Here is a 22,684-nt window from a genome sequence, read left to right on the forward strand (position 1 = left end):
ACAATGAGAAAGCAAAAAACATCAAACTAACTTTTCTCACAGCAATATGCAAAGAGCATAACCTACTAAAGACTCACACAATCACACAACACATGCTCATCAACTCGCTAACACAAACGGCTTAAGAAAATCGTCAACCCACACCAATACAGTCTACAACTGTACATCTCATCTCTCCAATCAACTTGAAAACCTGTATCACTGGCTAAACCATTCAGATCCTCCACAGACTCTATTTACTTTCACTTTATTACATTTTTATAGCGCGGCCATAGACCCTAGGCGTGAGGGGGCTACAAGACACATACAAACAAATAACAAAAAATCATATAAAATGCAGGCATAAATGCTAAAAAAGGAGGTACTCATCAGGTAAAAAACAATATGTGAGTTCATTAAAAAGGTGAGTCTTCAAACTCTTTTTAAAGATCTCAAGTGATTCGATGCGTCTCAAGTCTAAGGGGAGAGCTTTCCAAACCTTCGGTCCAAAAGAGGAGAAGGCTGAGTTGGCCACTTTAATAGTTCTACATTTCGATACCACTAATAACAGTTGATTGTTGGATCTTAATGTTCCGGTGTTTGTTCTCGTGATAAGTAGCTGTTGTAGGTATACAGGCATATTGGAAAGTCTACATTTTTGCACTAGGGTCAGAGTCCTGAACAGGATTCTGGATTCTACGGGCAACCAGTGGAGATTGCGTCTTGCGGTCGTGACATGGTCTCTATATTTGAGTTTCATCACAGTTCTGATTGCCCCATTTTGGCATACTTGCAGTCTATTACAATCAGACTTATTGAGTCCCATGAGGAGACTTGAGCAGTAATCTATTTTAGATCCTATTATCGCTCTTGCGATAGTCTCTGCGTTGTCTTGTGAAATAAGGGGCCTTAGATGCACTAAAAGTTTCATGTAGTAGGCACATGATGATACCAAACTGCTGACGTGTTGTTTCATAGTCATACGTTAGTCAAAGGTCACCCCTAACGTGTTCACCTTTTTTAGTGGCATGATAGTTTCATCTCCCAACTGAAAACTATCATACTAACTAACTGACCACTGCAATTGTGTTGTGCCTTATGGTCGCTAACTGACCACTGCAATTGTGTTGTGCCTTATGGTCGCTAACTGACCACTGCAATTGTGTTGTGCCTTATGGTCGCTAACTGACCACTGCAATTGTGCTGTGCCTTATGGTCGCTAACTGACCTCTGCAATTGTGTTGTGCCTTATGGTCGCTAACTGACCACTGCAATTGTGTTGTGCCTTATGGTCGCTAACTGACCACTGCAATTGTGTTGTGCCTTATGGTCGCTAACTGACCACTGCAATTGTGTTGTGCCTTATGGTCGCTAACTGACCTCTGCAATTGTGTTGTGCCTTTGGTCACTAACTGACCACTGCAATTGTGTTGTGCCTTATGGTCGCTAACTGACCACTGCAATTGTGTTGTGCCTTATGGTCGCTAACTGACCACTGCAATTGTGTTGTGCCTTATGGTCGCTAACTGACCACTGCAACTGTGTTGTGCCCCTGGTCACTAACAGACTAGTGTTATTGTGTAAATGTCATATGGTCGCCCTCGCATTCCTTACCAGACCACGCGCGCTTAGACTCTACTAGGTCAACATGCCCCCCACCAACAGTCTAACTACTGCAAACTCACCACTGTACTCTTTCAGTACCCTACTTACCAGACTGCTGCCTACCCTTCTCATCCTTATACTGCACCCTGGCTGCACTGCACTATACCATACCACCACCTCTATCTACCACTCTTACTTGCATCACACCTCAACTATGCCATCCCACGCTCACCACACCAACCCTTATCTTAACAACCCAGCCCTCTGGATCCAGCACTTCGCCACCAGACCTTTACCTAACCTACCCTGCTCTATCTCCTTGAGAAATGCTAGACTTGGCTCGCGTCTTACCCACGCTTCCCATCATTTAGCTCACCGCATCAAACTGCCTCTCCCTTTGTCACCACCTACACTTTCACCTAATCTACCACCATCTTCCAACTCCCCTAACTTAAACAATATCAAAGGCGCGCTAATCAACGCCAGATCACTCCCGGCTCACGCCCTAGAAGTAGCTGACTTGATCCTCAACCTTGACCTCGACTTTATAGCAATCACTGAAACCTGGCTCCACCCAGCTTCAGGTCCTCTTCTCTCCCTCGCTATCCCTCCTGACTACAACATTATCAGACATGACCGTAATTCCATCCAATCTAAAGGAGGTGGCATCGCCATCATCCACAAAAACGCTCTGAACTTCCACCTCTCAGCCACACATCACTCCTCCACTCTGGAAGCACTCACAGCTAAACTAGCTCTCACACCCAACCATTCTATCACCTTTCATCTACTCTACCGGCCACCCGGCCCACTATCCACCTTCGCGGAGGACCTCTCCAACATCTTCACACACAACACCAAAGCTATCTCCCAGGTCATGATACTGGGGGATTTCAACTTAGGCCTCCACGACCCCAAGGACACTGCTGCTTCGTCTATTGACAACATCCTCACTAATGCTGGATTCACTCAGTTCCTAAACCAACCTACCCACAACAAGGGCAGAACCCTTGACTGGCTAGCCGCCCTCAACTGTCCCATCAACATCACCTCTAACCAACAGTGCGCCTGGACAGACCACAACTTAATTACATTCAATATTGAGTCCAAACCTATCAGCCTCCCTCACAACATTGCCCCGGCTATGGCCACCCGCAACAAACGCAACATTACCTGCGATAGACTCCTCCCCCTCCTCCTTCCAGCTCTCAATGTTCGGGATCCATCATGCTCTGACCCTACGGCCCTGGTCGACACATTCAACCGGGCCATGCTTACAGCCTTAGACACCATTGCACCCTCGAAACTGAGAAAATCTAAACCTCGAGCCCACCTAAACTCCTGGTTTACACCCCATCTCAGAGCACTACGCAAAGAAAAACGAATTGCAGAATCCCACTGGAGAAGCAATCACTCTCTAGCTAACAAATCACGCGTACTCCTGGCCACCCTTAACTACAAGGAAGCTATATTCCAGGCAAAAAAAGACACATATAACAAACGCATCGAGCAAGCCAAATCTAACACCAAAGAATTGTTTAAAATCCTAAAAGAACTTGAAACTCCTGTTACTCCACCTGACACATGTACCAAAGATAGCACCTGGTGCTCCAAAATCTAAGAAGCTCTCCTAGGTAAGATTGCCACTCTCCAAATTAAAATCAACAACAAACAATCTAGCCTTCAATCCAACCCTCTACAGATCCCTATACCTACCATAAACCTCTCTATCACAGACTCTCTGACTCCTTTTAGCTTCTCTCCACTCTCCATTCTCGAAGTGGAAAAGATTATCACTAGCCTTAAACCGTCCAATTGTCAGGGTGACCTTTGTCCTGCACCTATTATTAAGGAAGCTGCTCACGACCTAGCACCTTTCATCACTACGCTCATCAACTCCTCCTTTAGCTCTGGGATTGTACCGGACAATCTTAAGGATGCATGCGTCATCCCGCTTCTGAAAAAACCTACCCTGGATCCCAGCATACCCACAAACTACAGACCAATTACCACTGTACCTTTTTTACTAAAAATCCTTGACCGCGCGGCCTACTTACAAATTCAGGAATACCTTGAATCAAATAAACTTCTGGGACTCAGGCAATCAGGCTTCCGGCCTCTCCATGGCACTGAGACCGCCCTTATTGACTTAAAAACGCAGATCGAAGATCTCAAAGACAAAGGCAAACTGGCGTTATTACTTCTCCTGGACCTCTCTGCTGCTTTTGATCTTGTCAATCACAAAATTCTCTGCCATCACCTCAAATTAGCCGCACACTTCTCAGAAAATGCCGCCACTTGGATCAGATCCTTCCTGGATAATAGATCAATGCGCGTGTTCTCCCCACTTGCGGCCGCACCACCCGCTCCGGTCTCTTGTGGTGTGCCTCAAGGGTCCTGTGTCTCGCCCACGTTATATAACGTGTTTACCAAACCCCTTTTTGATATTTTGGACCATTTGGGCGTCACGTACACCAATTACGCTGACGACACACAGATACTAATCCCCATCACAGGAGACTACACAACTGACTCCCTTGCCATCAACGCCATCTACCAGGTCATCCAAGCGTGGATGGCCCAACACGGCCTCTGCCTAAATGATGAAAAGACAGAGCTCCTCATTCTTGGTTCACCACAAAAACTCACTAAACTTGACCCTGCCTTCAAGTCTTTCACCATTGATGGGAACACCATCCCGATTGCTAAGGACACGAAAACCCTAGGGATTTACATCGACTCAACCCTATCCCTGACTAGACAATCCAACGCAGTCTCATCTGCAGCAGCGCATACTTGCAAGCTCATCACCGCCTGTCGCCCGTTCCTAACCACTGCCAACTGCGTAACCTTGGCCAGGACCCTTGTACTATCCAAGGTCGACTACTGTAATGCCCTCTATCTAGGTACTAATCTCCGCAACTTAAACAAGCTACAAATTGTCCAAAACAATGCGATCAGAGCGGCCCTTAACATTCCTAGGCGCCAGCATATATCTGACAACAGGTGCAACCTGCACTGGCTCTCTATCCCACATCGCATCTCCTTGAAGTCCTTGGCTCTCACACACAAATGCCTCCACAACCAAGCCCCTCGCTACCTGGCAAACAGATTCTCTTTCCACAATTCCACCAGACCTCGCAGAGCGGCCCAAGCCAACTGCCTTGACATCCCGCGTTTTAATCTCCAAAGATCTGGTGGAACCAGCTTCCCCATCCTGGCAGCCAAACTTTGGAACTCACTCCCCAATGACCTTAGAGCAGAACCTTCCTTCCTGAAATTCAAATACCTTACCAAAGCTTGGCTATCCGCCCAAGACTGCTAACACCAGCTTACTGCCCTACTTGCACTTTGACCTACTCTGCATCCCTTATTAACTATCCTGTAAATCACTGCCTTATCGATATTCGTTTGAATGTATATTTTGTAAATTTTGTAAATCTTCCTGTAATAATCCTGTAATACTCTGTCACATTGCCTTGTCATGCTTTCATCTTGTTGTAACTAAGTTAAGCGCCCGGTTGCCCCTGGCCCTGGTGCGCTATAGAAATAAATAAAATACTAAAAAAATACTAAAATAAATACTGTGTAGAGTGTTAGAGGATCCTATAACAAGCAGCTCAATTTTAGATTTGTTCAGGGCCAACTTGTTATGGACCATCCAAGTTTCAATTAAGGGAAAACTCTGTTGATGGCAGATTCATCTATGCTATGTGAGCCAGAGAGCGGGATGACACATTGAGTGTCATCCGCATAATTTGTAAATATTATGTTCTCCTGGTCAAGCATTGCAAACAGAGGGGCTGTGAAGATGCTGTAGAAACAGGGAGAGGTACAGGCACCCTGAGGAACGCCGCAGGTGATTGTGATAGGTTCAGATTCTGCCGTACTACTGAAGACCCTACTATCACGATTGTTGAGAAATGAGGAGACCCATTTACATGCAACGGGAGAGAAATTTGCGACTTCGTGCAATCTGGTGGCCATGATATCATGGTCCACCAGGTCGAACGCTGCAGAGAGATCGAGGAGCATAAGTAGTGAAGCTTCATTGCGATCCTTGCGGGACAGTAGCTTGGACTTTAGTTCCAAAAGCGCGGCCTCAGTTCCAAAGCCAAGCTGAAACCCAGACTGATGATCGTTTAAAACAGGATATTTCTTCAGGTGATCAGCGATTTGTATATAAGCCACGCGATCAAGGATTTTTAGAAGGAACGCCGTATTAGTAATAGCTCAGTAGTTATTTGGAGCATCAACTGAGAGGCCAGGCTTTTTCAGAATAGGCATGACTCAGGCTTTCTTAAGATTCTGTGGGACCACACCAGAGGTATGGAGGCATTAACAAACTTGCAGATAGAGGTGATAAGAGAGGGGGCACAGGTTTTGATCAGCATAGTGGTGTAAATATCGTTCTTACATTTTGTGGGCTTAAGTTGGTTAATAATAGTTTCTATGTCTTTTTCCGTGACCGGGGATAGGTTGAGCGGAGATCTTTGAAAGGACCAGTCAGCAGGCATGGACCCAGTACATTTTAAGTTAATGCTCTTTTCCAAGATGTTACCCTTGATAGTATCAAGTTTCTTGTGAATAGCATGTTGCATTACATTGCACCAGGAGACATCGTCAGTGATGGATCTCTCTGGGATAGTGTGATTAGTACTTTCCTGTTCTTTCAGTATGCGAAAAATCTCTTTTGTATCGTGTTGAGCATTTTGGGTCCTATTATTGAAAAAGTTATATTTGGTCTTCATGATGGCCTTTTTGTAGATGGAGGCTATAGCTTTATATTTACTGAGGAGTGCGGGCGTATTGCAGGATTTCCATGTGTGGTAAGATTTAAGGGTCAGTGATTTCAAGGATTGAAGTTCTGGTGTGAAGCATAGATTGCGTTTAATATCAGGTTTTGCTGACTTCTTTTTTATCACAATCCTCAAAGAAAACACATGCCCACAGACGCCAGTTACTCTGGGTTCTACATGAACCAACAGTAAAGCAAAACACATGTCTTTCCCCCATACCTCCTAACCACTCACTGCCTCCATTTTGTTCAGATCCATGTGAGCACCGGAAAACCATGAAAATGGCAGCGTGTTTGGAACAAATGCCAATAATACAGCTTAACATAACAGATTTTTGTCAATAGAAAGCAAGAGACTCAGTCGTGCAGTTCATTTTGGGACAATGTTCTCCTTTCATAAGGAAATAATTAAAGTATAGATGATAGGTGTCTATCACCTATGATGATTTACATTAACTATTTGTCCATCAGCTGGTTAGAAAGAAAAGGCAAACATAAGTCAGTATATGGATATTTTACATGCTTGGTAGTTTTCTTTTATTTATTTGTTTGCTTTATTTATTTTTTAAAGCACTTTTGCCAAAGCTTTGTACAGGGGCTTCAAAGCAGTACACTAAGTGAGTTAAGGAGGAAGTACAATATTGAGGGTGGAAAGCGGTACAAAGAATCAAGTGGTGTGTTTTAAGAGATAGAAACAAAGACTGGACGTGGGGATAGAGTCCCGAAAAGGTGCGAGTGATTTCCAAAAAAAGGAATGTAGATGAGAAAAAGAGTGAAAGCAGGTGAAACACAGGGGTACATAGTGGGCACGAGGTCCTATGCTTTAGCCTTTCACTTTGCATTCTGGGACTTTTAGGTCCATACTGACAATGGGAAAAAGGAAGCTAAAAGTCCCGGCTTGCAAAGTGAAAAGCAAGGTTTAGCTAAAGGAAGCACTCTTTACATGGGGACGAGGAGGTTAAAGACAAACCTGGAAAGGAGAGTGGAGCCGGCCATCAATGTCCAAACACTCATTTGGAAGGCAGCACTAAATGTTTTTTTTAAAATAGGTGTTAGAACCCTAAACATTTGGCTAAGAAACCCTATCGCTACCACATTGAGGGTATTTGTTGGTGTAGCATCCTAAACCATTTATTAAGAAACCCTGTCCCTACCACCTTGAGGGTTTATGTGCGTGTAGCACCCTAAACTGTTGACAAAGTAGTCTAGCATTTCATACTATGCTTCCAGAATCTATAGTGGGTGAAGGGAATATTCAATTTCCTCCTTATATGACCTACTTTCTTTGTCTTGTTTTGCTTGTCTGACATTTATTCTCAGATGTGTCACGAGTAGGAATTAATGAGTATCTCAGAGCTAAGTAATGCAGTTAGAAATTGGACTGCATGGGGGAGTCACAAAATTGTAAATACATGAATAATTTTGTACAATCTGAAATTAACTCTGCCAACTGTTCATAGCACGCACAGCAGGGTCAATGTAATTGAATAATCTACAATAGTCAAATAGGATGTTAGCAGCTGAATCCTAATACCGTTGTCATTCTGCATGCATATTTGTTAAACACACAGATTTAATAGTATTTTCCTGTTTTTTTAAGTTAAAGCAATGTTTCAATTGCATATAACAGTGACACATTAAAGTGCCAAGGACGAGTATACTCTACGCAAAATATCATATCATATCAAGCACTAAGCGCTTTGAAACACATTGTGTATAGGCGCTATATAAATAAACTACCATATCATATCATAGACTTGCATAATAACCTGGCAGTTAAGGGTTTTAACTGATTAAGCTAGGGAATGAAGCAACTTCATTTGGGGAATGGCGAACAAAGACTCCATCACTTTCAACAGGGTGCTATAAAGGTGTTTATCTGTAGACCAAGTGCTCATCAGTTGCTAGTGGTTTTCGATAGTGGAACAACTAGGGTTATGCCTGACCCCCACAAAATGATTGTTCCTAAAGAATTCAAATAATTACATTATAGTATTTCAAAAGCAAGATAACAAGTTGGTAGTACTTTAATGGCAGTGCGATGTGGGAAATTATTATTATGGTTAGACGATTGTGTCAGTTAGAGGTAGAAGCATCCATGGAGTAATAGAGCGGGTGAGGTACTTAGAAAATTGAAAGATAGCATGGAGAGTGGTGACTGCAGGCAATAAGTAGCAAGGAACTCTTAAGGAACACAGACATAGTTAAAAAGTTGTTAGATTTTACAAAGCATCTTATAGGGTGGATGTTAATTATGGTACTAGGAGTATCTTCTAGGCCCAGGGACGTCATTTCGCCAAATTGAGAGGGGTAGCGGAAGTGAAATCACACAACCCTTGATCTCTGATTACATCACAGGAACTGATGTCATTGGACTACACCCCAAAGTGACATCACGGGAAGTGATGCAACACAACCTTTCACCCTTTGACAAAACAGGAAGTGGCATTACATAGTATTAATCCTAAGTACACTAGGAAACAAATGGTTACAATATGACTGTAATGTGATATACATTTCATACACGAATGGATCAGCATATGTATTGCTACTCCCACAACTTTTGAAACATCGCAGGAAACTTCACGAACTGGCCAATAACCATGGCCCCCACTCTGGGAGGAAACCATCAACGGTCAAGAAATCTAATAACATAAAAAAATGGGACAAAGGGCTACAACAGCGACTACCGGAAATTCCTCCATCACATGAATCTCTGGGCCTCGAAGAGACACCGAAGCAATATCAAGTATGCCATAGACAGGGGACAGAGTGAGACCATTGAGGACTTGGATGACTCTTGTAATGAGGGGAGTACATCTAGACCTGTGGAAACTACAGCAAAGGAAAACAGGAAACCCCTTAAAAAAGGATCAATTCCAGCAGGCGTACAGAGGTCCAAAAGGCACCAGTGTCTACACCCTTCTAAACTGAGAGAATCTAAGAGCCTGATCATCCTCAACACGGGCGCGGAGATGCCTGCCTCACTCAGGCAAAGTGATCCAGGCCAAACCCCTGCAAAAGAAACAGTTTTCCACAACGGTGCCCTAGACAAAATAACGTGCCGCAAGCCACTAAGGGAGCTGGATATACAGAGACAGCCCAGAAGCAGCAGAGACAACTCAAACAATATATCCAAGCCTACGTTGGTGAGGGACTCTGGCCAGAAGAAGGCTACCGATGGTAACGCTCATGTCAATCCGCAGCAGAACCACCCTTGCCCTCTTGCCTTCCATCCCCTTTCCAAAGGATATTTCCATGATGTACAACCAATGTGTGTACAAAGTAGGTGCATCCAATTTGTGCACCTACTCGACTGTAAGCAGCTGGGGAAATGTGCCATATTCTTTAATTCCAAAATCGTGGAAACACTGGTTAGGGACTGTCAAGAAGACCTACTCCTGAATGGGTTCGAGACTTACTACCCAATGACATCGAGGGTGGCAGGTTGCAAACATGGGAGGGCAAACCTGACTGTTGAGCGCTTTTTTACCATGATCAGCAGAGGCTGGTCGATCAGGAAAGACCAGCCTCGGGCTGGGGATGGCTCCCCAGTTCGCTCCCTATTCGCACAAGACCACGTGCAGGTTTCTGTGCTCCTTATCTGTTCTTGGAACTCAAGAAGTCACAATTCCTTCTTAAACGTGGATTTTAATGTTTTATTCAAGGGAACAGACAGAATATTGCTACAAGAGACCTGGTTGAGGGACACACCCTCGTTTGATGTACATATTACGATCTGTCATCACACCAAGAAGGGTCCTAAATGGCATCCAGTGGGGGGCTATTAGTCGCTTCTCAAATTGCAAGTGGAAGACTGCTCATCCCTCTGAAAACCTCGGTGGAGGGCTTCCTGATTTCGAAGGTCATGTACACTAGCTCAGGCATAGCAGCCCAGGCCCTCTTAATTAACATCTATTTTAATCCATTGATGGGTAATGCTGAATGGAATCAAAAGCGCCCTGTATGAATGGCAAAAAGAGGGGATTGAGGGCCCAATTGTTCTAGGAGGCCATTTCAATTGTAACTGCAATGTAACAGCGGATGAGTTCTCAGAGCTTGAAGGCAGGGAAACATGCAGGTTAATCTCAGGGACCTCCAGAAGGTCTAATATGGGGAGGGAGTGGTCTCACTTTCTGTCAAGATGGGGCTTTACCCAATCTAACCTGATCGGGGACAACCCCCCAAGAGATACCCCTACATGGGCTAACTCCTTCACCTCATGAACAATAGACTACATATTTACAAAAAACATTGACATGGAGATGCTGAGAAATCTACATATCCTAAAAACCAGGAGGAGCAACCATTGCCTGCTCCTGTTGTTGGTATCCCTAGCAACCAACCCGGATAAGCTTGAATGCAAGGGTAACAAATCACTACTAATCACGGGGGAAGACTTGTCCAGTGTCGTTTGAATGTGGATAACATTAACATCAAGCTTCCCCGAGGTGGTGCAACCTAAGTATTGAACACAGACAGGGGGCTACAGCGCCTGATTTGTTTCCCAAATCACTTAGTAAACTGGGTAGTACGGCGACCAGGGTCTCCGAGAGACCACTCACTCCCATCCTAGTCACCAAGTGCTGCCCTTTTGATAGTGAAGTTGTGGAAAGAAAACTATTACTACACAAAGAAATTAGGTCCACCTAAAAAAAACTCCATACGAATAATAAAGCAGCCTGCACTAAGGAAATCCATACACTAAAGCAAAAATATAGACTGTGGTGTCGTTATAGGATAAAGCAGAAACACATGCATAAGAACCAGTGTGTGTTGGCAAAGCTTGTAAGAAAAGATACCTGAGGTATCTGGTGGACACTGAATAACAAGAATAGGTTACAATCTCCACTCCTGACCACGGGGTATTGGAGGAAGACTGGGTAGGCTTTTTCAAGGACAAGTTTAGTGGCGAGGAGGACAAGCTTGGGGGGTAGATGCATGTAGTCTCCCCCAATCCTGTCTGGAACACCAAATTTGATAGAGAGGATTTATAACAAAAATATTTCGAACTTCAAAAGCTCAAGGGCCAGTGATCCAGATGGTGTGACGACTAGGGTCCTGAAGAAAAATCCTCCCCTATGGGCTGATATCCTGGGACAACGATTTGAACAAATAGCCAAGCATTGCAAGTGTCTTGATTCCTGGCACAGTTCTATATTTAACCCTCTATCTTCAAAAAAGGAGACAGGACATACCTGGGGAGCTACCACCCGCTCTCACTGATTGATACTTCCTACAAGGTATTTGACACTATGGTGTTGCAGGAGTTGAGGTCCTGGGCCGAGTTCACAAACTGCCTACACCCACTCCAAACCGGGTTCACAAGGGGAGTGGGAACCCCCCAGAGCGGGCTAGTCCTTCACGCCTGTCTCTCAGATGTTAACGGTAAGGGACCAACTAATCTGTACATCGTAGCCATAGGCCTTTCAGTAGCCTCCTGTGCAAGAAGCTGGCTAGTCGAGATATTGACCCCAGCCTCCTGGCCATGATACATATGTTATACTCCCGCAATACATGTAAAGTAAGGGTAAATAGCAGAGGAGATCTCTCCAGAGCCATATCCTTTGCAAAAGGAGTTCGGCAAGGGTACATGGTAGCACTGATACTCTCTAATATGAACTGAGCAGACCTGTGGGAGGATGCTAAAACCTGGGGGGATTCAACCCCAATTGGGGGGGGGCTCATCAGTGATAGTCCTGATCAACTACACACTGGCAGGCCTACAGCGCTCCCTGACTCGCCTCTGTACGTATCTTTCCATAACCATCTCATCATAAATCCAGCAAAATCTGCGGTGATGATATGTAGAAAGAGGAAGAAACAAATCAGTTACAGGTGAAAAATGTATTAAATGTTGATCAAGAAAGTGGAGTGTTTCCAATACCTTAGTTTCTCTGTCTCTTTGAAACGTATGCAACTTGTGACTGAAGCTAAAATGGAACAGAAGTTGGGTGTCTGCCTGTCTCTTGCAAAAGCAGTGAAAAATACACTGTGTGAATTCTCCCTCCTGCCCCTAATTGAGTTTTACAGGGCCAAGATCTCGGCGATCGTCCTGTATGGATCCGAGCTGACTCAGGGCACGAGTAGGAAGTTCCTGGATAGACAGGAAGGGAGCATCTTAAAAAAGGTCTTGGGGCTGCCAACCTCAGTTCCAGTGAGTCTGATCAGACTGGAACTGGGGCTGCTGTCATGGTGGGCACAAGTGATGAAGCGCTGCCTATCGTTGTATTTCAAATTGGTAAGAGCGGAACGCCCACACGTCGACCACTATTTGAACACCACTAAGGTAAAGAAATGGGACAGAATAACAGACCTCCAGGATTTAGGCCGCCTTAAGAAATATGCTGGACAGGTAGGCTGGTACTTTCCACCAAGAGAGCTTAGACTCTACATAAACAGATTCCCCTCATCTAAGCTTAGAGACTGGTACCTCAAATTTAGATTGGTCTTCTGACCCTTGATCTGCTAGGGCCTAAATTGGGGATTTCATTGGAGCTGAGACTCTGCAGATTGTGTGGTGGGGAAGTGGAGTCACTGCAACATCTGGTCAAGTAGTGTCCCAGGGTATTGAAGGAGAGGATTGCCACTTTCACCCCCTTCCTTAACTCCCCGACAGGTCTGATAGCACACGACTTATGTCACAGACTCAAAACCACTGCCGACCTGTCCCTCACTTTGGCACTGGTAAAGATCCTGATCTCTATCTTCTGCAGTCTGGAGGAGGTGAGGGGAGGGGCACACTTAGAGGCAAAACAAGTGCTGGGCATGAGGTAGGCTCCTGTGTACTGGGTGTCGGTGCAGGACTGTTGCAGGCAAGGGTTGTGGGCCCCCCCTTGTAAGGCCAGTGAGAACAGTATTAACGATTGACACACAGATAAACATGGTATTCTGCATGTCAGTAGTGAGACACTAGAGATATTGATTCATCACGTTTGTGTACAAAAATGTTTTTTATTTCTTTTTTTCTTTTGTCTTACTATATAAATAATGCATTTGTATATGTGGTGCTATGTTTATCATGCTGTATATGAGATTATTTTGTAAAAGTACCTTGTGTACTGAAAACATTTTTCTGTTTAATAAAATAAATGCAAATAAATATGTATCAATAATATCAGTGTGGATAGGCCCATATTGTCAAATTACTGTGAATGCAAGCAGATATCCAAGGCCAAATGATAATGATGTGTTATTATATAGAATTTACACTTAAGCGCTTTATATAGAACAAATATAGATACAATATCCCCAACCTGTGTTGGTACTCATTTCTCAACGTTAGAAGGATGAATGGCTGAGTTGGCTTTGCTGGGATTTGAACCTACCACCTGCAGATCACACACAATCGCAGCAGCAAGAGCTCAACAGCCTGAGCTACCTTACCGGCTTTAGAAATCTTACCCACTATAGTAAAATGAGCATGTCAGAAACCAAATTACACTCTGTAGTGGATATCATTAAACTGGTAAATGAAATTTAAGGTCTGAGGTCTTAAGGTAAATTACGGTACCGTTATTAGCTCTAAAGTCCCTTTGCGGGTCCCGTCCTTAACGCCTGCTAAAAGCAGGCGTTAAGGAAGGACCCGCAAAGGGAACTCGTAGTAGGGCGGTAAGGGTTTAACGGCACCGGTCTCGTTACCGGTGACCGTTAACACTTACCGCCCTACTCGGAATGAGGCCCAATGATTTTGTCAAGTGACCGAGGACAACGAAATGGAATGTCTTGTGATGATCGTAACAGAGACAACGACAGAAAAAAAAACATGCTACAACTGCAACTTGCCAAAGGCAAAATGCATAGTCCGAAATGGATGCTTGTTCTACTATAAATGCTGTTTGGTGGTTTTCTCTGCATTGTGAAGTACCCCTTAGCTGCCTGGCTATTATGCAAGCCTATTCGAAAAGGACGAGCATACTTGTCTTTGGCACTTGAACAGACTAAATCAGTGACTCACCCCATGAAGTGCGCCTGAAATGAACCTTTAATGAGTCTAGCAATTATTTTATAGAATTCCAGAAATACAAAATATTTGTTATTTCTATTCTTTCTTATTTAGGGTCACTGCTCAAAGTTTTAAACTTGTGGAACCACCTGTTTTTTTTTAAGAAGCCTAAACAAAAAAGCAACCCACCCTAGAAACAAACAGCCACATTGCACTGGCCATGGACCAGGAGCTTCAATTTGTAAAAAGAAAAAAAAAGGTTTTATTTTTTGTTGTTGTTTTTTTAGGGGTAGCAAGGAAGACCTCGGCGGTTGCGGGTGTGACCCCTGGCCACCCCCAAATGATGTCCTTGTCTGGGTCTGATTTACAAAAGCATTTTGCAATGGGAAAACCCTTTTGAAAAAAATCGCTTTTTAAATCAGCCATTCTGTGTTCTGTGCCAAAAAGGAGATTATATGAGTTATTCGCACCCGGGGAGGGTAAGCCAAGAAATCAGGTGGCTGGAATAGCAGGTGAGAATACACAATTCCTGCCTGCTGTTTCATCCACCCGAGGCACTTCCCCGGGTAGTGCTTTTTTCTTTTTTTTCTTCTTTTTTTTATCATGGGGGGCAACAGGCAGCATCTTCCTGTTGCCCCCTCGCCCCCCCAAATCACCTGATTCCCCCCCGCCATCCTAACTGACCTACGGGACTCCCCGATCTCCTTCTGTCTACCAAAGCTCAGGCTGGCAGCTCGTTAAAGCCCATTTCCGCCTCCCAGCTGGGGCTTGAAAGCTATATTCTGGCTGAATGCTGCTGCAGCACATAAGGCACACTGCACAGTGTCTAGTTGTAGTTAAGGAAAATGTGTGTTTTGCGCTGCAGCGCTTCCACACTATTATTGGTACCTGAGTTTACAAAATATATATAATCATCTTTGTATAATAATGATGGTTATAATAGATGACTCACAAATCATTTAGTTATTATATATGTTCAATACCATGTTCACATGTCATAATACATTTCATTCATCTGTGCAAACACGTGTTTCAACGTGTTTCAGGCGGTCTTTATTAAGGCAAGTATGATTGATTCATGAAAGAAATATGTAACCAGCTGTCTTATACCTATTTAATCTTGTACAATATTGCTTAATAATTGTCTAAATGGATTGTCCAATAGCAACTAAAGAGAAAGATCTAAAATGGAAACATAAGGATTAAAATTGGGAGGTAAATACAAGAACAGTCTGTATTATGTGAGAAGCCTGAAGGTGTCTCCCTATCTAGACCCTGGGGATCTGTCATCAAGGTGGCGAGGATATGGCCATGGCTTTTGAATCCAGTTCCTGGGAGTGGACGAGTTTGGGAGGATCACCTGGATGGGGGGTCATTGGGGAGTGGCAGTGGGACACAGATGGGTGAGACGCAGTATCCCCCTTCCTTAAACACTTTTTCTCCATCCTTACATGTAGGATATTCCAAAACACTTCCCCCCTTTTCAGACAAAAACACTTTTGTACAACACAAAAGACAACAGCCTTACATCAGAGCCGCTTACCTGACATTTCCCAATACAAGGGTAAGGCAAAGTCAGGCAATTGATCAGAATCGCACACACCTAACAGCCCATTCCCTTCCCCACAGGGATAAAAGGTGGAGCACGACAGCACATTACGAGCAAGGAAGACAGCACAACGTGAGGGCTATCTCTGCACGGCAGTTCAATTGAGGAGTAAGACGGCGCATGTCAAGAGGATACCAAGGGGAGAAGAGACCTTGCCCTTATCGACAGAGACCCATTAAGCCTCAAAAGAAGAAATCGTAAGACCACAGACAATAGCCGGAATGTGTTGCAGCAGAGGTCAACGCTACCCGGGCACCTCCTCTGCTAACAGCCAAGCCAGTGAGAGACGCATGACCCAATGGTACCGGCCTTGACTCGACAGACAAGAAAGTAAAGCACTTCATCACAGCCAGTGAGTCGAGGGAAGAGCCGATAAAGAAACCGAACTGTGTTGAACGAAAGTAGCAAGCAGCTAATTGAACTTTGAATAAACAAACTAAACAAAGAACTGTTGATAAAAGAAAAGGAGAAAGCCAGCATAGCAGAATCAAACACCGTCATATCATAAAGGTTGGCAAGAGTGAACCCGCAGAGAGTTGATAACAAAAGGGGAAGAAATCTTAAGTCCCAGGAGCATTGTGTTGACAGGCGTGAACCAGGCGGAGGGAAGTCCACAGAACTTTTGTTTGAAAAGACATTGAGACTCGTGAGTGTAAGAGTCTAAAGTTCTGTGAACAGCGTGTTGAAAACCTGAAAGAGGGAAATCTAGGGGTGGGAAATCACCACCCAAAGTTTGTTGAGAAAGGAACTTGTGAATTGAATTGTCGAGTGCGACTGGAAGAGATCTACGCCCGGAAGAGGGTGACTGAGGAGTGAGGCCGTCACCCAAAACCATAAGTGGAATAGAACATTTGTGTTTGTTTGTTGAACATACCAGGCCCTCAAAGGCTAGATACTTTTTATTGAAAAGAGACTTAACCATCGAAGAACCTGATAGCTGGAATGGAACTGTTGACTCGTGCTCGGAAAGCGCAAGTGTGTGCTGTGCTCAGGAGACCCACCTTGGCACGTGCTGAAAATGTGGGTACGGTAGACCCCTGGCAATCACATCCTGACTTATTATTTGTTAACACATTTTCCTTTATTGAAATCCCTATCCCACACACTCTTTCTATATTTAGTTGTAAGGAATTGGCAATAGGTTTTTGTTAGTATAGGCCTTTTTACTTTGACCAGACGCCACCAGGACTGCCTTATTTTTATATGATGGTCGACACTTGCTCTCATCGTAGATTTAGATTTAGGTTTAGGTTAGGTGTTTTTCCAAACTGCATATTGTTTAAATAAACACCCTTGAATTGTGATCACATGTGCCTGTCTTTGATATGATATGATGTGGCATTTATAACGCGCCTGTACACAAGTGTTTCTAGGCGTGACAAGACCAGGTGGAGGAAACAAGGGAGGGCAAAATAATGATCTTACTAGGCCTTTTGTCATTCAGATTGCACAAGTGCAGGGAAGAGGGAAGGAGAGAAGTGCCAGGGGGCGGGGAAGGTGGAAGTGCAGTTAACTCACAAGCGCAGCCAGTGGTTGGCTCATAAGAGCAGATAGAAGGGACTGGAGGGTTGCAGATACAGACCCTTAAGTGCTGGGGAGCCTGGAGGCAGTGCAAGGGCAACTGGGCATATACTGTTGCCACCATGAGATCCTTACAATGATTAGTAATGGTATTCTTAGATGTCAGGAGCTCATGCAGTGAAGGTGCAGACTCGGCATTGCCGAGGAGGGCTCACCTACTAGTTGCAGGAGTGATTGCAAAGGTGGAAGAGGCATCCCTGGGGGGGCATCATTGACAGTTGCAAAGTGTAACTTATGTGCAGTGTGCGCAGGTGCAGCTAGAAGTCTGTGGGGAAGAGCGGGGGTGTGGGCACTCTGGGGGGCACATGATGGGGGCAGGGATCTGAGGTAGGGGGAAGGGGTAGAAGTGGTAATATAGTATAATATGAACCACATAACAGCCATTTTGGGGCATAAGCCACAGGTTAGTAAACCACTTGTCTTTTCGCACTCACAGTCCCTGGGTTTTAGGCAGACGTGAGTTTCTCGAGCGCTCAGCCACAGCAGTGTGCTAGAGAAATGTTGCAAGCTGACCGCTGGGCAATGGGTCGATCTGATACTTTCAAGGTCAGCGAAACGAGCACCTGGGCAATAGCTGTAAAATGAAGGGATCCAACTAATAAATACAGGCACATAGGAGCAAAATCTAAGTGGGGGTAAGCAGTTTCAAATCGCCCCTTGGCAAATGAGCCTGAGAAGAGGGCTGTGGGGTGAGGGGGTGAGCCGGGAGGGGACCAATCATAGAGAGAGGTTCAGTGTCCCTAGAGTGAAACAGTAGTTAGTGTCCTTGCAAATGTCAGCAGGGCACCTCATTGGTTGGATGCCATGTGAATGTCTCTCCATTGCCAAGCTCAGGTTGTCTTGTGTGTCTCATGAGAACTGGCCACTGGCAGGATAATAAAGTTCCAGTTGTCAGCACAAGCACGTAATGTAATGAATGTCATTTTAGGCCAGTGCGGGAAGATTTGTGACAAAGGGGTGGTGCTGGGCATCGTGGGAGGCCCTGCTCCAATCACGAAAAAGTAATGTATGTTTAGCTAGAGGGGCTTTACGTAGCCCACCAATAAGCTTTTTAGGATGATTTTACTAACACCTAAACATTTTGTTATGCTAATTCTGTGAAGAATGGATAAAAAGTTTGCCTGCAGTAGGCGGCGTCAACAACTCCCTTCATTCAGTTCTATTTGACTGTGCTGTTTGAATTGAGCTCTCCCAGCTGTGCTTTTGGCCCTGTAATAACCTGATTTTCTTCCTGCTTGGTTTGGTGTATGCTCCTTTTTGGATTACTTTGGTGTTCCAGTCGTTACTTGCCTTGGGAGGACTTCTCATACATTCATTTCCTGACCCTCATGATGTCTCTTACCATTTGGTAGTACTTTCCAAAACTCCTACATAACAATAGCAATCCACTTCAAACTTCGGAAGAGATACATTCAATAGAGTGCCTTTGTTCACAATCTGTATATAGAAAGATACAAATAGTAACAAATATAATGTTTAAGTGAGATAATACCTGACAGGATATATTGCTGCTTCATTTTAACAGCCTTTCAGTCTTACCCCTATATATGGTTATTGTGATATCATCTGGGGCATGATCCCTTTTGGTTATTTGAGTCTAGAGAAATGTGACAGGATCATGATATTATTCTTACTATTAACTATCCTGAATTAATGGAAAATTGTATGTTTTAGCCAACATTATACTGAGTAGACAAACTATTATATAAAGAATATGTCATTTGAGGACTTGCCTCAATAGTATCTTTGCATGTTATTCAGCCTAGCCCGGTTCAGCATTACGCTTGGCTTTCCCTGTGTTATGATGCCATTTATTTATTCATATAAGGTCCTGTGACGTCACTGCATATGCGTCTTACGTCATCTATGTGTGTAAACGTCACAACACAATGGAATGCGATATGGAATGTAACCATCTTATAAATATGTTGTAGGATTCATCCCGTTGGTATATTTCAGGTGGATATAGATCAGACTAATTAAGTATCTGCAATTATAACTATGTATCCGAAATCACTTTCCACTGGTTATTGACATGTATTGTCATACCTGAATTATTTGATTTGTTTTCAGCCCATTTCCAATTATTTATTTATTTTATACTATTTTTTTTTTATAACGCACCTAATACCGTACCTGAGTTCGGTTTCTAAGTGCGGATCCGGGATTCAAACCCTCTGTTGCTCTGAGTGGTCTTGCTTCCAAGACCAGCACGTTGACCCTGTGCTATCCTCCATTCACTTATATATTTATATACTGTGTTACAACATCCCATTGCAACATTAATGTATTACAATTTGTTTTTTTACCCATTTTCATTCAGTTGTGTACTGTATTACAGCATCATATTCCAACATCAATTTTGTTACTTATCAATTACCTCCTACATTGTTATGGAAACATATTAATGTCATATTGAACATAATTTTCTTGATCATGGGTCAACTCAATACTCTCTACAGGATTCACAAGAATGCACTCATTTCATGTTTAGTGTTATGTCCAGTTAATGTTGTTCTGAATTTGCAGGTGAGTTTTGCCTCCTGTTGTCTAAAGGTATGTCTGCAGGTTCATTACAGACAAAACCAAGGCACAGGATTGGTGTGAGAAATTATCAGCATTTAACAGGCTTAAAGTCACTGTGTGTTTTTTATAGATTGTGTTTTAATTGCCTTAAATCACAGAGATATTTGGTTCAATTTCCGTCACCTAGATGCAGGGGAATTTTCCTCTTGGAAAGGATGACTCTAATGCCTATGGTAGTGGGATCTGGTTCCAGGTATGGTATTGAAAACAAACATAGGTATTGTATGATCTGTAAACTAAAAAAATATGTCTGAGTTGTCAAAGTCTGAAAGATATGCTGTATCACGTTTTTAGGGACATTTCTACACAATTTAGATGTCATTAAAACAGCTATTTTGCCTCGCTGTTTAGCTGACAACCACATGTCTCTAATTATTGCCATTACTAAATTATGATGGAAAATGAAAAGTTGTTTCATCGAATTAGTATGTTTGCCAACTGTACTGAAGTATAATATATTTTATATACATTTTGTGTTAAATGACTTTGGATGATAATTGTATTGTAACATGAAATAAGGTATTCATGTTTATTTAATGTTTGGTATTTGCTGTATGCAAAGTTTCATGTAAATTGTAACACACTGATGAAAATAAAAAATAATATTGTGTGTATGACAAGAGACTTTTATAGTGCACCAGTAGTCACAGAGGACCTGGAAAGGAGGCGTATTGTGTCCCCGCCTGGTATGACGAGACCCTAGTGTAAGGAGAGAGAAAGAGTGTAGGAAGATTAACATGGGGCAGGGAAATGGTTGAAGTTCTAGAGAGACATTAGGAGGGTTAATATAAGCAAGAAGAGGTTTCTTTGTGATAGTGCTTTTCTGACAAATGTGTCGAAATGAATCAGTGAGGCTTTGTTTGATCTTGGATATATATGCCACGTTGAAGAACATGAACATCTATGCAGTTTTCATTGATCTAAAACTGCCTTTGATAGTATCCCTAGAGCAAGACTGTAGCAGACATTGACGAACTTGGGTATGCCATTTGGTATAATGAGAGCAGTTCAGTCCCTTTATACTAAAAATGGGGCAGTAATCAGGCACACGGATGGCCAAACAACATGCAAAGTAAATAATGCTGTTGGAGTTAGGCAAGATTGCGTCCTTGCCCCCAGCTTGTTTTGTCTATTCATCAGTGGGGTCATTAACTTGCTGTTGGCTGAACCTACTGATGCACCATTGTTGGTAAATGAGAGAATTCCAATTCTCTTATTTGCCAATGATGCTGTCCTGCTTTCCCTTAACCCAGAGGGCCTGCAGGTGCAATTGGTTATCTTTGAAGATGTGTGCGAATTAAATGGTCTCACAGTTAATGTGCAGAAAACACAGTCAATGGTGTTTAGCAGGAGGAGGGCAAAGAGTAAACCGTGCCTCGTAACCAGATTGAGGGATGGCCCAAATGAGCAGGTCGCACAATATGACTACTTGGGAGTTTGAATGAAGGCTAATTGCGTATGGAATGATCAGGTAAACCGGGCGACACTTAAGCTCACTAGGCACTGTGGGGCTGTGTCTAGATTTACTCAGTGGCGGCTGGTGATTTTTTAAACTGGAGGGGCATAAATATTTCTCACCGATATACCATAGCAACCGAGTGCAGCGAGGGAACCCGAACCAATAAAGGGGAGTTTTGGGGGATGCTCCCTCCAAGAAAATGTTGAATAAAAGTTTTAAAAGTATGCAGTGCCGTTTTCAAACAAAAAGACTAAACATGTATTGGTTTTACAGGCAGTTCTTAAAATGAAGAATTAAGTATTCCAATACTCCAGCTTTTGGTACACTTTGCCGTGATTAATGAGGTGGTCACTCTCAACTCAGGGAGTTTATTTGCCCCCCAAGCAAAGTGGCAAGTACCCAAAGCGCTTATACAGATTCAACTTTAGTGAGGCCTCCGACCCGTCTTGCACCACCCCAACAAATACCCTCTATGCCCCCAAAGAGCTAGGAACCAGGCCATCTGTATAGTAAGAATATATATATATTTATTTAAGGTTTGACAACGAAGACTAGCAGCCAACATCAACCACCAATGCTGTGGCACTACAAAATATCACAACTTCAAATGACCTTCCATTATTAAAACAACACAGGTAACATTTTGAAATAAGCAGTCACAACTTACATCCGTTTTAATTGCAAATTAGCCAATAGAAAACATTCACAATACAATGGAAAAATCAATTTGGCTTTATTTGGAGACAGGCAGGGCTTTGGGAAAATTATTTTGGGATGCAAGTAAATAAATGGGAAATTTCATTTTTCACCCTCTATACTCACTTGAATGGCAGCATTTTAGGGTTACGTATGTTGGGATTATGGACATCCCACTTCTGTTCAGGAGTTCGGGGTTTCAAAAGGACAGTCACCAAAGTCTTTATTGTCTATACCGACTGTAACACACTGGGCATGAATTTGTTAGTTTCGAACTCTAACAACATTCAACCTGTGATTTTCTATATGGGAATTAATTCATTTAATTTCAATTCAATGCGCTAAGGAACTACACAGCTTCCCCCACCCCACAATTTAATGGGAAGGATTAAGGTGGGATATTCCCAACACAATTCTTTTTAAATG

The sequence above is a fragment of the Ambystoma mexicanum genome, chromosome 4q, assembly GCF_040938575.1.
Source record: "Ambystoma mexicanum isolate Mex_15411 chromosome 4q, UKY_AmexF1_1, whole genome shotgun sequence".
NCBI classification, from domain to species: Eukaryota; Metazoa; Chordata; class Amphibia; order Caudata; family Ambystomatidae; genus Ambystoma; species Ambystoma mexicanum.